The sequence below is a fragment of the Cavia porcellus genome, unplaced genomic scaffold, assembly GCF_034190915.1.
Source record: "Cavia porcellus strain 051 isolate PalLab524CR breed Dunkin Hartley unplaced genomic scaffold, mCavPor4.1 scaffold_16, whole genome shotgun sequence".
In the NCBI taxonomy this organism is placed as follows: Eukaryota; Metazoa; Chordata; class Mammalia; order Rodentia; family Caviidae; genus Cavia; species Cavia porcellus.
This window is the reverse complement of record NW_026947499.1, coordinates 38,923,621-38,939,456: the sequence shown is the minus strand read 5'-3', so window position 1 is coordinate 38,939,456 and position 15,836 is coordinate 38,923,621. Positions and strand designations below refer to the sequence as shown.

General features: G+C 41.3%; 1 pseudogene; it reads right to left on the bottom strand.

Annotated features, from left to right (window-relative positions):
• Positions 1–610: 610 nt before the first annotated feature.
• LOC100724606 (mitochondrial import inner membrane translocase subunit Tim23-like) lies at positions 611–1,222 on the bottom strand (annotated as a pseudogene).
• Between the last annotated feature and the right edge of the window lie 14,614 nt (positions 1,223–15,836).

The following is a 15,836-nucleotide window of genomic DNA, read 5'->3' as shown; positions in this document are numbered from 1 at the left end:
AATCCACAAAGAGTACAAGGCTTCAGGGAATAGCAGATAGGACAGAGCTCCCCGGACAACCGACAAACAAGTGGTAACAGAGATGGAGAATTCTGTGCATAGTGACAGGCCCTGTCTCCAGTGTAGTCAGCTGGGAGAGCAAAGCTGTGGGATAGATCTTGGGGAGGAGAGTTAGAGAAGAGAACAAATCAGGGACAGGATTCTTTTTTCTTTGTTTGTTTTTGGTTCCATTTTTATTCTTTATGTAGAGTGCAGGGCAGTATTGGAGTTTGAGGTCATTAATAAACAAATTTGGTGATAAAAGACTGACAGTAAGTGTGACAGTAAGTGTTCAGTGTCTCTCTCCTACGAGAGAGAATAGGTAGGTGCAAGATCATTTCCAAAGGAGAAGAGAACCATGCTATACTCAGTGAGCCACCAAAGGGCTTTGGCTTCAGCTCAGAGGGCAAGAAGGGCTGCAGCCCCTGGGTATCTGTGTTGTCCATGATCTTCATTACACAAATCAGAATCTCCAATTTTCCAAACAAATTGTAAGCAGGAGAAAATAAATCCAGACAGACATATTAACTGGTTAACTACCGAAACTGTCCTCCATGAGTTGGCAGAGTCTTCAGAGTGACTGGTGGAGCAAGGAGCCTGTCATGTGCTTCCAGCTGTAATGCAGTGCATACAGGCTGCTAAGTGTTAGGCCTACCAGACCCCCTTGTGAGACCCCTCAAAGCCCATCTGTACATTTATACAGCATGCCTGTCATGCTTTCACTCTGTTCAGGTCATCTTCTGCACCTCATGTTTTCCTAGTGATAACACCAAAAGCACTGTAACGCAAAGCCAGAGAACCTAAAGTATTGGCCCTTGCCTAGTAACCATATTTAAAATCTGTACATTTCTTGGTTTGGACCAGGCTGTGTTCTGGGTTTCCTTCAATCCTAGCTAAAGACCATTCACTGTCCCAAATGCAGCCCCAATCATGCAACCTCCTCCAATGGTGAAGAAAGCCAGCTCAAAGCTGCCCTGAGTTTTATTAGCTCCAGTCGGTAAAATAAACTCATTAGTATCCTGCACAAGATATCATGGACCCACATTTAAATAATGAGACAAACGACTCATACCAGTTAGCAGGATGCCGGCCAAATTGGCATGCGAGTAACAGCTCCACTGGCTCCAAAAAAGCTTACCAAGCCTCTTGTGGTTTTGTTGCTACTGCCCCCACTGCCCTCCATGGCATCCTTTTCCTGCCCCTGTCTCGGGCCGAGGTACAGAGCTCAGCCTTTGCTCCACAGCAGCAGCGAGGAACCCTCTGTAACCACTAGGAACAAGATCCTTGAGCAGATGCTGCTTGCGCTGGAGTGGTGGACTGAACCCACGGTTAAGTATCTCCTGTAGCCAGGCCTCTTGTTGAGGTCAGTTCACACATTTCTCATAAAAACTTTGGGAGGAAGGAATTCTTCGTTGTAGATGGGGAAAATGAAACACACAGAAGTTAAAACATTTGCCAAATAGTATTATTGAGGGCAGGCTAAGTTGGTGTGACGAATAGTTCTAAGTTAGGAGGCCCGAAGAACAAAGAAATTCAAATCTTTCTTTGGATAGATTTCAAGGTGAACATTCCAGGCAGGTAGGTAGCTGATCTCCATGTAGTCATTTTCAGTCCTGGTTCTTTGCTTGTTTTAGAGGCTGTGCCATCCTGTAGGGCCACCCCACCATTTCCAGAAAGTTGTAAATCATATGTAAGGAAGATCACATGAGTGGGATTTTACAGGCCATGCTTTGGAGCTGTGGGGTGTGGGTGTGGGTATGTGTAGATGCTTGTACATCCTCATGTTAGTTTGGCTGGATCTTCCGTCTATTTTCAGAGAGAGCTGGGAAGTGGAAAATCTTAAGTTAAACAGCAGTGTATCAAGCACAACTCTTTTGATTGCAGAGCAGATGATGGCTTTTGGGGAACACTTAGTAACTGGTGCTACACAAATACCATCCACACAGAGAGTTGGGTGCAGGGGTCAAGGCTCAGACTCTGAATCTGGAGCCTTGTTGTTTTTCTCTCCTAATGTCTGTTTCCCCTGGTTTGAAACAAGTCTTCTCACAAGTTCTCAAATGTGCCATGATATTTCCACTATCAAAATGTTTCAGATGTTCTTTCCTTGATTTTTACATTCCTGTTTCCCCTGTCTTTTTATGTTTCACTTCACAGAGTCACATGGTCCCCTGTAGGCATGGAATTTGCTGGAAATTTTCTGTCTTCTTGGCTGAGCCATGTAGGATTTATGGGTATGACCCAGAGAACATTCTGGGATGATTATGTGGTTTGGTCCCCTGACTGGGCTTGGGGTGGTCAAGGAGAGAAGAGAAAGAGTACAGCTAACCTTCTTGCAAATATTTTTTAAAAAGAGAAAAAAGTGAGAGGCCGCTGGCTGGAAGTAGCACTCCAGCCATCGATTGGGTAATTGGAAGCCCGTGGGTGTGAGTCCTCATTAAGGCAGAGGGATATGAATCATTTTCTAATGACACCTCTTCGATCCCAGCTGCTCAGCATGCAGCCGGCTCCGTGGTTGGGCTGTAAGTCAGGCAAGCCAGCAGGGTCTGCAGCCAGGCTGCTACCATATGTTGTTTCTTACAATTAACAGGTACTAGAGGTGTGGGCTGGATACTCAGAGGGCGAGGTGGCTGCCTCTGCCAGGGAAGCTCCAGCGAGCCATACCTGAAACGCCAGAGGAGAAGACAGTGGCTGGACTGCTCTTTTGTGGGAGCCATTTTAAGATAATCCTTTTGATGGGTATTGTCACACCACGGAAGGAATTGTAAAAATCTTAGTTCTTCCTTGAGTAGTCAGTCATTATTGATTATATTATTTTTTTCTCAAATTTTTTACATGCTTTTTGCTTGATGTAAAATTTACAGTGAGATCTCAAATTTACACGAGCCACATTTGGATGGATGAATACTCTTGCATGTAATCCAACCTTATTGTGGTATGGAACACTAGCATCACTCTAGAGACTTCCCTCATGATTTTTCTCAGTAGGCCCTCACCCTACTCCTTCCAGACCAAGGAAATGTTTTGGTTTTTTTCCACCATCATATACTTATTTCTGTTCCAGAATTTCTCATGAATCACAGTGATTACATTCATCACTGCATGAATGTAATCATATGGTATATCTTGTTTTACCCAATGTGTCTTTCATTTAGCAAAATGTTTTTGAGATTCATGCACGCTGCACGTATCAGGTGTTGTTATCAGGTTATTGTTATTTCTCAGGAATGTTATCTTGCATTGATATATGACAGTTTGCCTATCCATTCGCCTAGTTATAAACACCTGCGATGTTATGAGTTATCTGCCACTTATGAATAAAGGTGCTATGAACATTGTACAGTTGCTTCTGTGAAGAGGTGTTTTCATCCATGCAGAATTGTTGTGTCACAGGATGAGTATGTGTTTAGCTTTATTAGAAACTTTTAGCCCTTTTTCAAAGGAGTAACAACAGTTACAGCAACATAGAAGAGTTCCAGTTGCTCCATGACGTCACCTACATCTGGTCTTGTCACTTTCTCTTAAAAAATTTAGTCAAGTGGTAATTTAATTTTAGTTTTCACTTCCCTGATGACTAATGATATTGAGCACTTTTGTTTTGTGAAATATCTTTTAAAATTACTAGCTTCTTTTTAGATTAGATTTTTGTCTAATTTTTTAGACACAGACTCTGAATTCAGTGTGTTCAGTGTCAAATTATGTCTTTTCCACTTACTATGTGGCCCTGAGCAAGTCATTTTACTTGTCTGGGGTATATTTTTCTCATTTGAAAATGGGAATAAATAATTGAACATGGCTAATAGGGTTGTTGAGAGGGTCAATAAGGCAATGGGTTGAAAGCACTTGGCAGTGCCTTGAGGACTTAGGCAATCAATTGGTGGTAGACTTCACTCTTAGTATTGTTGTTTGTGGCCACTGTAGCAAAGCGAAGGCTTAGAATTTTGCAGGGTTCACTAAATGTTTGTTGACCCAACATGAGTTGAATCATATCCAAGTTCCCTTCTGAAATTCACATATGCTGATGCAATAATAGTGAGAAAGATTATCTCTGGTATTTGGACTTCAGAGGTTTCAGACAGTTTCCCAGATCTTGTTCCATTTCATTCCCATCCTGTAAGGCAGGTGTCATCCTGTAAGGTGGGTATTATCACCCCCACTTTACAGATTAGTTATTGAGGCTTAGAGAAGGTAAGTGACTTGTCCAGGTTCACACAGCAACTCAGTGGTATAGCCAAGCTTTGTACCATGTTATGACTCCTAGCCCAGGGCTTTTCATACTGCCTGATGTGGTTGGCTCTGAATCAAGTTTCAGTGATCCCATTTGACATGTGAAGGAGCTGATGGAGATGAATTTCAAAGTCCCTTCTTGTCCTAGGAGTTTGCATGTCTGAAGCAGAATGAACCACAGCATTGAGGAAGGGCAGGAAGCCTTTGTCCAATGCAGAGGTGAAGGAAATGTCCCCCGAAGCCATAAGGGCCAACCCTAGCCCTGAGTAGTGCATCTCTTTATGTTCTTTTGTTTTTCTTGTTAGTTTTCCTTTGATGCAGTGCAAAAATCATGATAATTCTTTCACTTACTTATTCATTCTGTTTGTTTTTTGCAAACTACTCTGTACTAGGAATGGTGCTGGGTAGTGGGGGTTTTCACAAGGAACAAGAGGAATAAAGGACCAGTTCTCTTGAAGTTTCTGTCCTAATGGAGAGATAGTGGTTCTAGTGGACAAAGAAAGATGCTTCCACAGGACTCAGACTGCTTGCACTTCCCAAAAGAAGGGATAGTTGTTGAGAAATTAGAGGGTGGAGCTGCCTTGCCGTAGGTTAAGGCTTGGAGGAGTCCAAGGTGACATTTCCTGGCATCTGGGTTGCATTTGCTGAAGCACAGTATGACTTCATCATTTGCATGTTTTTGTTTGTGTTTTTTACTCTTTATACCAAGAGTCTTTCATTTCTACTCCTTTCATAGTGCCAGACCATAGGCACTTCCTATGAAGAAAAAAATATGGTTCTGCTCTCCTGGTTGTTGCAGTATGCAGAGAAGATGAGCGATCCCATGGTCACGCCGTGTATGTGTGATTAGCTGGTGAAAAGAGTTATAAGCATGCAGGGTTGGGTCAGGAGTGTCAGGAAAAGCATCGCAGAGGAAGACACTTATGGAGCTGAGTTCAGAACCCTTCATATGGGTCAGCAGGGGGAAGAGCGGAAGGAACAGTCCAAGCACAGGTGTCACTGTGTGCTTTTGAAACTGGGAATATCACAGGGTGCTCAGAAAACCGAGGGATATGCCAGATTGTTGTTTTTCTGTCCCTGAAGTAGACATCACACCTGGCATTTAACAGGCACCTGATAAATATTTGTTGAATTGGTCTGAACCAAGCTCTTTTCCTTCCTTCCTTCCTTCCTGATGGGAAAAGCAAAGTACAAGATAGTATTTTGGAAGGGGAGGTAGGACATTTTGGGCTGTCTATCAATTCTTCTCTTATTCAATTTATTCTAATTAAACATATGATAGGTGTTATGTATGGGAACCAAGTCTGTTTCAAGAACTGTGTCAAAATTTTGACATCTATTTCAAAACCTATGGTCATTCTCCAAAAAGAATAGTACTAATCCATTTTGTATATAAGGAAACTGAGGTTCAACCATGTGTATTGATGCAGGTCTATTTATCTCAAAGCCTGTGTTCATTTCCACCTGTTGCTTGCTGCCTGCAGCCTGGCTGAAGATAAGGATGTAGGGAGAGGTAGGAGTTCCAGCTAATCTGTTAATCTTCTCAAGTTAAATTCAGTTCAAATTGCTTCCTAATGAAAGCTGTCCAGCCATGATCTCAGTGAGATCCTTTATGGAGTAACTGACAGCCAAAGATTGCCAATACAGAGTCATTAATATGGAGTAATGATGAGTGATAAGGGATGAAGATCTAAAGTGAACTATTAAACGACAATATCATTTTCTTGTCTTCTTCCCTTATGCACACTGACAGGAAGAGAGCTGACACAATAATTTTATAAAACTCTGTGACACTTCCTGTTAACTCCCCTCCATTAGCTTAGTATGGTAATTGGCAAGAACAGACACATGGGAATAACAGACACTCTTGAAAGATGGAGATGAGCTTCACAAGGGGACATAGTACCTTTATGTCTGCAGGGCTCTGGACCCCAAACCAAAGTGTAAATGGCACCCTCAGAACCAGCTATTTCTTTTGGACAATCTAGGAGCAGAGAGTGCAATTACTAGACTTCCAGAAGCAAAGGGAAAAAAAGAGCGGTTTCTCTTTTGGATCCTGGTTTACATTTTAGTCTGTCTGAAACAATTTTCCTCTTTACCTCCACTCATCAAAATCTTATCCATTCTACAAGGCCCAACCAATTTAAACAGAGCCAAGATTTCTCCCCTATATCTCACTTCCTCTGACTTTGAACTTGGAGCACAGATTTGGGATTGCCCAAGACTACGAATAGCTTGAGGGTGGAGATCTGAATTTTCTAATCCACTAAAAAAATCCAATATCCCAAACTATTTTTTGTATCAGGAAAATTGAGCCCAGAAAGGACCAGGATTAAAATGAATGAAGCTAAAGTTTATTGTGCTACTTGAATTGTTTCTTAAAACTTAACTTTGAAGATTTCACTTTAGGTATCCACAGTGCAAATGGCAACAAAGTTATGGGATGAATTATCTTCTTTGAATGCCTAGGTTGAAGTCTTAATTCCCAGCACTTGAGAATTACGACTGCATTTGGACCAAGTGTCTTTAAAGAGGTAGTTTACAACTAGATCTTCATCATGTTTTCTAATTCAGTATGATGGGAATCCTCCCACAAAGAAGAAATTTGGACACAGACAGGGAGAAGACACAGGAAGTAAGTAGATACCTGCAAGTTTATGAGCGAAAAATAGTACAGGTCCATGGTCCCCAAAAGGAACTAGCTTCCAAGGGCCATGGTGATGTTAATCTTCTACCTCTAAAATTAGGAGGATGTAAACTTTCGTAGTGTAAACCAGTCAGTTGGGAGTGCACTATTATAGCTTCACTAGTCAATTAATACCAAATAGTACTCTATAGCTAATGTGAATACCAGCCTACTACAGTTAATGAGAGCTATCTTTCATGAGTGCCTATTCTTTGAAGCATATAGTGAGCAGCCTATTGCTTACATAAGATTATCAACCGCTTCTTTTTTTCTTTGGTAGGAGCCTATTTCTCTGGTACTTGAAGCAGAACATTACTGTGGATCTGGCAGATGAACAACAAGAAGTAAATTAGGATGACACAGGACAAGGGTGAGCCTAGGATCTGTTTGGGAAAGAAGAAGAAGGAGAAGGAGGAGGAGGAGGAGGAGGAGGAGGAGGAGAAGGAGAAGGAGAAGGAGAAGGAGAAGGAGAAGGAGAAGGAGAAGGAGAAGGAGAAGGAGAAGGAGAAGGAGAAGGAGAAGGAGAAGGAGAAGGAGAATGATAGGAAGATGCAATCACACTGTGATTGCATTTCTGCCAAGCTTTGAAAGAAGTGGGTGTACAGGGTTATCTTTCTGTGCTGGCCCAGGCCCTCTCATCGCTTTAGAGGCACTGATGCCACCACATGCATGACTGGATATTTCCTTCACTCCTTCATTCATTAATTCATGCATTTATTCACTGAAATTAACACACAGGAAAACACTGCAGTATAATGGAAAGACTGAGTCTTTGTACTAATACTTAGTCTACCATATGCTGGTGGTATGACATTGGTCAAGTCACTTAAGTGCTTTGAGGTTCATTTGGGGTGAACGGAAATAATTTACACCTCTTCCTGTCATCTGTCACCCCGGCTCTGGTCAGGGATCCTAAGGTAGTTCTCCCTAGACAGAGACCCATAAAACTTGTCAAGCTGATGAAATGTTATTGATCTAATGGATTAAAATAGATATATCAAAAATTATAAATCTTCATATGCACAAAATTTTTATATTAAGCTTCTTTCACATTGCAAAATTCCTCTTCCCCCTCTCCTTCCTTTTCCCTTTCCCTTCCTCCCTCTTCCTGTTTTCTCTCTGTCTTCTCTCTCTTTTGTCCTGCTCTTCTCTCTCACCATAGAAACTTACTTCCTGTCAAGTATTGAATTATGTCATCCCAAAATGTACAGGGAAGTCTTAACTCTCGGTTCCTGTGATTTTATTTGGAAATAGGATCTTTGCAGGTGTAATTAAGATGTAGGTAGAGCAGAAGTTACTCTGAAGTGAGAGGAGACTTTAATAAATATGGCTGGCATCATAAGGAGAGGAGAAGACACACACGCACAGCATGGTATAGGAAGACCAGTATGCACCACAGAGGGAGGAGGACCATGTGACTATGGAGGTGAGATTTGACTGGCACAGCAGCAAGCCAGGAATGTAGCAAGCATGAGAAGCTGGAAGAAGGAGCATGGCTCTATTAATACATTGGCTGAAGACTTCTGCCCTCTAGAATTGTGAGAAAGGATCCTGTTGTTTCAAGTTGACTAGTCTGTGGGGCTTTGCCACAGCAGCCTCTCTGATGAACCTTCTCCCTTTAGGCAGAGGATGCTAATGCTTGAGTCCTGGCTTGTTCATCATCTCGGTTCTGGGGCTGGTCTCTTACCCGCCTATTTAACAAGCTCAAAATTTTCCCATTGCTAAGAATATTTTCAAAGTATCTGGGGAATCTTCCAATGGGCCACTATGCTAATGCCTTGCTCTAGGGCCCAATGATATTGTTAACAAACCAGGAACAAAGGTGTCACTTTGCAATAAGCTCTTTGGTACAGTGATTTTTTTTCATCCCGAAGAACTACCATAAAGAAAAACAGATCAAATGTTTCCTTACATTTTGGCGAAATCATTTGGCCTTGGGGTACAGGAAATGAACTCTCAAGCTTTCTGTCTTAAAAGCTCGCAAAAACCATCTTTTAGTCCTAAAATGCTTGTCCTGGTTGCAGCTTCTACTGGCCAGAGCCTGCCTGCCTTGAGCTGTCTCCGATTCAAATCGTTTGTGGGACAAGGCAAGGTTGTGGCTTGTCTCTAGTCTTATTTATTAGCACATTAAGACCACTAATCACAATTAAAAATAACGATGCCATCAAGATTATTCAAATCAGGGACAACCAATTTCAACTACCATTACTTGTAGATGGAATTATGGGGCTTGCTCTCCATTCAGCACTTTTAAAGGCTTCCTTTCTTTCCATTACTCCTCCATCCCCCATCAGGCTCCTGAATTATACTGGGAATTAAGTTAATATGTAAAGTCACTTCTAAATGAACTCTGTTCTGCTGCTTTTGCTTTGCCTGCCCTGGAGTCGCTGCAGCTCCCTTGGTGGCCTTCAATGTCAAGGCAGGTCATCCCAAGTCCAACATCTGGCATTGTTCTTATAAACAACATGTTTTCCCCAGGTAGATTCTTCTTGGGGCGAGTCACTGCTCTCCTTGTCTGGGTCATTTACATGGAAATGACATTCTGCGCATGGTACTTCTGTTACTTACAATATTTATTCTTAAAGCACCCAGGATTTTCCTGTAATGTCAAATACAGAAGACAGAATCCATCTGTGTCTTTATTTCTTTGCAGATCTCCGAGGGCAGGACCTCAGGCAGGCTTTTCTCTAGAGATAAAATTCTAGCTCAAAAAGAAAACAGCTTTATGGGGACCTGGCAGTTGGGCTTCAGGCACAAGGAAGAGCAAGGGACAAAGTAAAACCCTTAGAGAAACCATATTTGCTGGCTTTGAGTGGCTGAATTAAGGCTCCTGAAGGTGGGCACAGAGAGTACTGGGAAGTGTGACCGAGCACAGCCAGAGGCAGGGTGAGTACAAGAACTTCCCACTCTGGTACATAGAATGCAGAGAACTGGAGAAATCGTGGGATCAAATAGACATGCACACCCATGGGCCATCCTTCTTGGTGAGAAAGGGATGTGGAATCAGCACATTTGTGTACTCAGAAAGTTTGGGCCATATGATAGGTTACCTTGATTTTTCTTCCTCGGTCCCATCAGCTACTTACATAATCTACTGGTGAATATCAATAGTGACTTCTGCCCTTGTTGCCTGGACCAATACTGACCACCACTGCCCTAGATTTGGCCCTTCCAACTGGGGCTACTGATACAGGGGAATGAAACTCCTGACCTACTATGTCTGAGAGTTCAGGTTCTCTAAAATCGAAGAATGGATTTTAGGAACAATGGAGGTTAAGAGTAGAATATATTTATTGAGAGAAAGAAAGCCCAAGGAAACGGTCCTCTTCTCACCAGAGTCATCATCCTTTTCGATTGAGCATTGGAAGGGCATACATGGAGCAGTGAAGGAGAAAGGGAACATCTGCCTAGCCAGCCAAATCAGCCCAATCAACCCTGGGCATCACTGGGGTGACAAGTGTCACAGCTCAATTGCCCTCACATCCATCCAGTCCTCATTCTTGATGTGGGGCACAGTAGAAACTGACCTGTGGGTACTGCTGTGAAGTTATGACTTATAAAGCATGTTTCTAAGGGCCTTATGTAGGATAGTGACTATCTAAAGCTTATTTCCTTTAAGTGGTTTATGGATTAGATTTTGAGATTCTCAGGGGCAGGGAATGAATGAGACATGTTTTTAAAAATTTCCTGGGACTTGGCATGAAGTTGATCCCCAATTAATGTCATCTGACTCAAAGATAACTTTGCTGAGATTTGAAATATATAGGGAGAAGGAGAAGAATATTCCAAATAAAGCAAAGACCCAGCCACAAAGTAAATATAGCAGCATGATTCTCTAGCAATGCCTTAGTCAAGTTTACATTTTCTTTAACTTCTCTTCCCTCTTCCAAGCATTTCTGGTGTGTGTTGTTCCTTTGAGTGTAAAGATCCATGCCTACTTTGAATTGTGGGGTCAGATACTGTGTCGCAGTAACATACAGTAAGTAATGAAGATGGCTGGGAATCTCACTCTCCTTCCAGAATATAGAACTGAGGTCCGGGAAGCATTCTCTCTCCTCTCTCTTTTCCTCCATCTGTCTCTCTTGATCCCTTTATCCCTTCTTTCTTCCCTCCATCCTTCCTTTCCTTTCTCTTCCTGTCCTCTTCTCTCTTTTCTTCCATTGTTTCTTTTCCTCCCTTCTTCCCTCCCTTCCTTTATGCCTTCCTTCCTATTTTCCTTCTTTGTTTTCCTTCTAGCATTATGTGACTGAGATCAATAATCCCTCTGGATAAAATCCAAGATTTTTTTTTTGTGTGTGTGTGTGTCTTTTTGAAACAGGGTCTCACTATGCAGTTCAGGCTGGCCTTGAGCTCACTTTGTAGCCCAGGCTGGGCTTGAACTCACAGTGACCCTCATGCCTCAGCCTCCAGTGCTGGGATCCCAGGTGTGTTTGCCACCATGCCTGACAAAATCCAAGCTCTTTAACAGAATTTAGGAGGGATTCTTTCTCCAACTTTAAGTGCCTGCCAGTCTGGTATGCTCAGCATGTACGGAAAATGTCATGTATATTTTCTGTTCTCTCTCACCTCTGTGTCCTGTGTGTATTGATACCTCTATCTAGAACACATTTTTCAATGTCCTCTGCAGATACATGTGTGTGTGCACACAGGTATAATCACACACACAGCCACACACATACATCTGGCTACTTTCGTCTCATCTTTCAAGTTGTGGCTCAGACATCACTTTCTGAGGAAGCCCCGAGACCCCTTAGGTATGATTAAGAGCTGTGCCCTTGTGCCACCCTCCCATACTCCTGTTGTACCAGATTTAGGACATTGTGCTATAATTTTCCTTCCTTCCACCTTCTACCCTCAAGGGCATGGATGATGTTTTGTTTTTTATTGTATCTTCAGCACCTAACACAGGGCACAGTGCATAGCATAAGTCCAATAAACATTTTTTGAATGAATTATGTCATTGGCCGTTAATGTGAAGTGTCTATAGGACAGTTCCCCTGAGAATACTTCCTTGAGTCTATTTTATTAGTACTGTGGTTTGGCCTTCACACTGAACTACATCTCAGCCCTTTCATATTTTTTTTTTTTATTTTGAGACTATTTCTAAGTTCCCCAGGCTGGGCTTCAATTTGTGATTCTCCTGCCTCAGTTTCCCAGGATGCTAGGATTATGGGTATGTGCCACTAAGCTTGGCTTCTGATGGTTATTTTCAAGATGAGATCTTAAGAATAACCTTTCTCTTTTATTGCCCTTATTCTATTTTCTTCACTGAATGAATTTTGGACACCTGTTCTGTAGCAAGTACTGTGGTAGGCCTCAGGGAGATGGCAAATGAAACAGATATGGTGTCTGGCCTCAGAGAATTTGAAATCCAGGGGCCTCATTTGGGGGATTGCTTTCTATAACATGTATTGCCTGAGTCTATGATGGTTTTTGGGATTCGGTAAATTGCTAACTAAAATAAAATGAAATAATTGCATGGTGCACACACAGCAGAGTGGAAAAGAGTCTTATTCAGATAAGGAAAGAGAATTTTCAAGGGAGTAACATGACACAGATCTTGGAGCAGCAGGATCATGTGGTGATGCTACCGGGTCTGCCAACATTTGAAGTCTATCTCTAGTGTTATGTAATCTTTGATGATCATGTTAGTTTAAATTTGTTTCTAGATCTAGAAAATAGGGATAGCAGAATGAACCTAATGCCATTCTTATGAAATGTCAGTATGCCCATGGACAAATCAATCGAAAGCTTCCAGCTTACTGAAAGTCATTCATTAAATATTAGCATATGTAATTATGTGTCGAGGCTTAAAAGGACACACTATGCCCTGAACAGGCAGAAAGTAGTGTGCGTGTGCATGTATACCTTTGTGCATATGGTAGTATTTGAGAGTAAGGCCATAAAATTGGTGCCAGTCAAGGTTGGGTTTTTGTGTTCTGTGCTTGGTAGCCTGGTTGGCTTAAAAGAGAAGCCACTGTAGATTACATGTGGCAGGGAGATGTGATTTTACCTGCTCCCATGAGGGGATAAGGAGTGCTTTGCCTTTTATGAGAGCAATAAGAATTCTTTGAGAAGAAAGAAGGAAAGTAGAGAGGGAATGGGAAAACGGGCCAGAAAGAACACAGAAAGGAACCTAGGGTAAGAAAAGAGGAAAAATAGAGTAAGATCAAGAAAAATGACTGGAACATGCATTTGGTACCTGGCTCATGTTTTGCATGTAGATTAGTGAAGTCTCTGGATGGCCCTCAGTCACAGGAGAATTGTCCCTGTGATTCACAGAGCTCCATCTCAGTCAGCAGCTGTGCCACTGGTGAGGAATGAGCTCTCAATGTTGTCCCTCCCATAGAACAAACAGTCAGGGCTAGATTTGCTGCTTCCCTCAGGATTCACCTGAGGCTACAGATTACAGGTACCAATTACCTGGGGTCAAAGTTCAAGTATAGTCTGCCCTGGGGTGTGCTTTGCAGTCTCGGACTTTCAGCTCGGGCAAGAGCTTGCACTTGCAAAGCCACGGCTGATCAGCACAGCCCCCAGCCCCTTCACTCTCAGCAGTAAGTCCAAGGATATTTTCCCAGCTTTAATTTATTTTTTAAAGTAGTTTCATGAGTCTGTTAATAAAAGGGAATCTTGCTCCTTGCCTGTCTGTCGCTCAGCCTCTGCTCATCTCCTCTTGCCTGGGAAACTCATGGAAACAATGCTGGCTTTTTTCTCCCTGTACATAAAAGGTTTATAGATCTCCAGTTCCCTGCAACTCAGCCCTAAGTAGCTCTCACTTGACAGTCTTCAGAAATGAGCATTGCTCCCTCTTCCAAACCAAGCTCCTGCCTGCACAAGGTCAGGCTCCATCCCCAGAAGCTGTGGCTGTTTGAATCACAATGGCCACAGCTGCTGGAATGTGTCTCTTCAGAGGATGCTTCCATCTTGTCAGTATTGGTAAAGCTTTGAAAGCTTTACCAGTGCTGACAAGAAGCATACATTTGTAAAACAGTTCCCTGCTGAGCTGCTGCTCGGGGCTTGATGTGAGGAAGGGGTCTGAGCTGTTTGTAACCACAACCTCTCTCTAAATTATTGCAGTGAAGGATTATGGGAAGAACAGCCATTTTCCACATTGATACTTGATAACCACCTCCTGAGCCCTGTATAGGTGTGCCCATACTTATAAAAATACAATGTCCTGTGCATAGTTTTCGTATTTATGATATAGGTCTGTGATGGGTGGATTCTTCAGGTTATTCAGTGTTTCATTTAACAATAACAACAATAACAATGACAGTAATGATAACAACAATATCAAGTGAACTGGTTTAAAGCAAGGTTTCTCAACTACAGCACTACTGACATTTTAGGTCCTATAAAATGGGTTGTCTTTTTTTTTTTTTAAGGAAACAATTTTTTTATTAAGGAGAAAAAGAAAAAAAATAAAAAGGGTACAAGTTATACAGAATTTCAGAAAAAATAAACAGTAGGAAATCACTAGTTAGTAGATTACATATTATTATCTTAGAAATAGTTGTTCAAGTTACAAAATTAAAGCATATAAAGTGGACTTTCAAATAGTGAGACTGGAAACAGTTTTGTTCAATGATCCAACAAAACTCAGTAATATGGTTATCTATCTTATACACTTAAATTTATATGCAGTTATATTCTTTAGAGCACTTTCTTTTCCTTTCTTTTGTACAATGACAATTATACATTTTGGGTTTTATTACTCCCACAGTTCTTATTACTTTTTTTTTGAAGAGGATAAAACCAAATGCGACATAAGAGAACAGAGTCAGTCAAATCAAAAGGATGGACATAATAGATGATGTAAAAACAAAATATTAGATGATCAACAATGGTTACCATACTGCCTCTTGCTATCTTAAAAAGAATTGCCTATATCATCAGTTATAATAAAATTGAACAAAACAGTAAAGAATAAAACCAAAACATTGGAGACATTACAGGACTTTAAAAGAAGATAATAGTCAACCAGAATGGGCGTCATAATGAATCGTATTGTCTTTACAGTTGTTGCCTCTACTTTCAAACTTGGTACTATCAAGCAAAGCAGAATAGAGGAAAATCAGTCAAAGCAAGATGGTGAGGGCTATACAGAGTTTCAAATCAAGTTAAAAAAAAGAGACTGAGATAAAAGAGGGCATAACAACAAAACAGCACAGGTCAAAGCATAACCATTTAAGCAAAATAGTGTTTCACCACAAGATATCCTGACATAAAAGTAGTTACCATAGTGTCTCTTTCCTTGAAATCTTTGAGTATAACTTCATATACTGTAGCACCAACCATATCAAGACAATGTAAAACCATTCAAGGCAATGACAGTATTACAGGGTATTTAGAATCAACTATCAGAAAATGAACAATGGTTTCTGTATAATCTCCTTGTCTATAAAAGTTTTTGCTTATATTATCACATATAATAAAATCCAATAAGATACAACCTGTTGAGACTGATGGAGACAGAAGAATAAAAGCTTGATGGGACTTCAAAGCAAGATGATACTAAATCAGCACTAGCTATTATGATGTCTTGTTTTCTCCAAAATAGCTGTTCCTACCATTCAATCTTCTCTGCCTCATTTCTCTTGAGCTCTTTTTTCTGTCATTTGTTGTCAGTTTGTCTTCTTCATTTTGCTTTCTGTTCCATTCATTGTGGCCTCTCTGCCACTGTTTCTGGAATCTTGGTATTTTCCTTTTTTAGAATATCCTGTAGTATTCTCCGTAGAGTTGAATTGGTGGTTGCAAATTCCCCTAGTTCCTCTTTATCCTGGAAACACCTTGTTTTTCCATCAATTTCTAGGGACAGTTTTGCAGGAAATATCAATCTTGGCTGGATGTTGTTATCTTTCAAAGCTTGAATTATTTCTCCCCACAC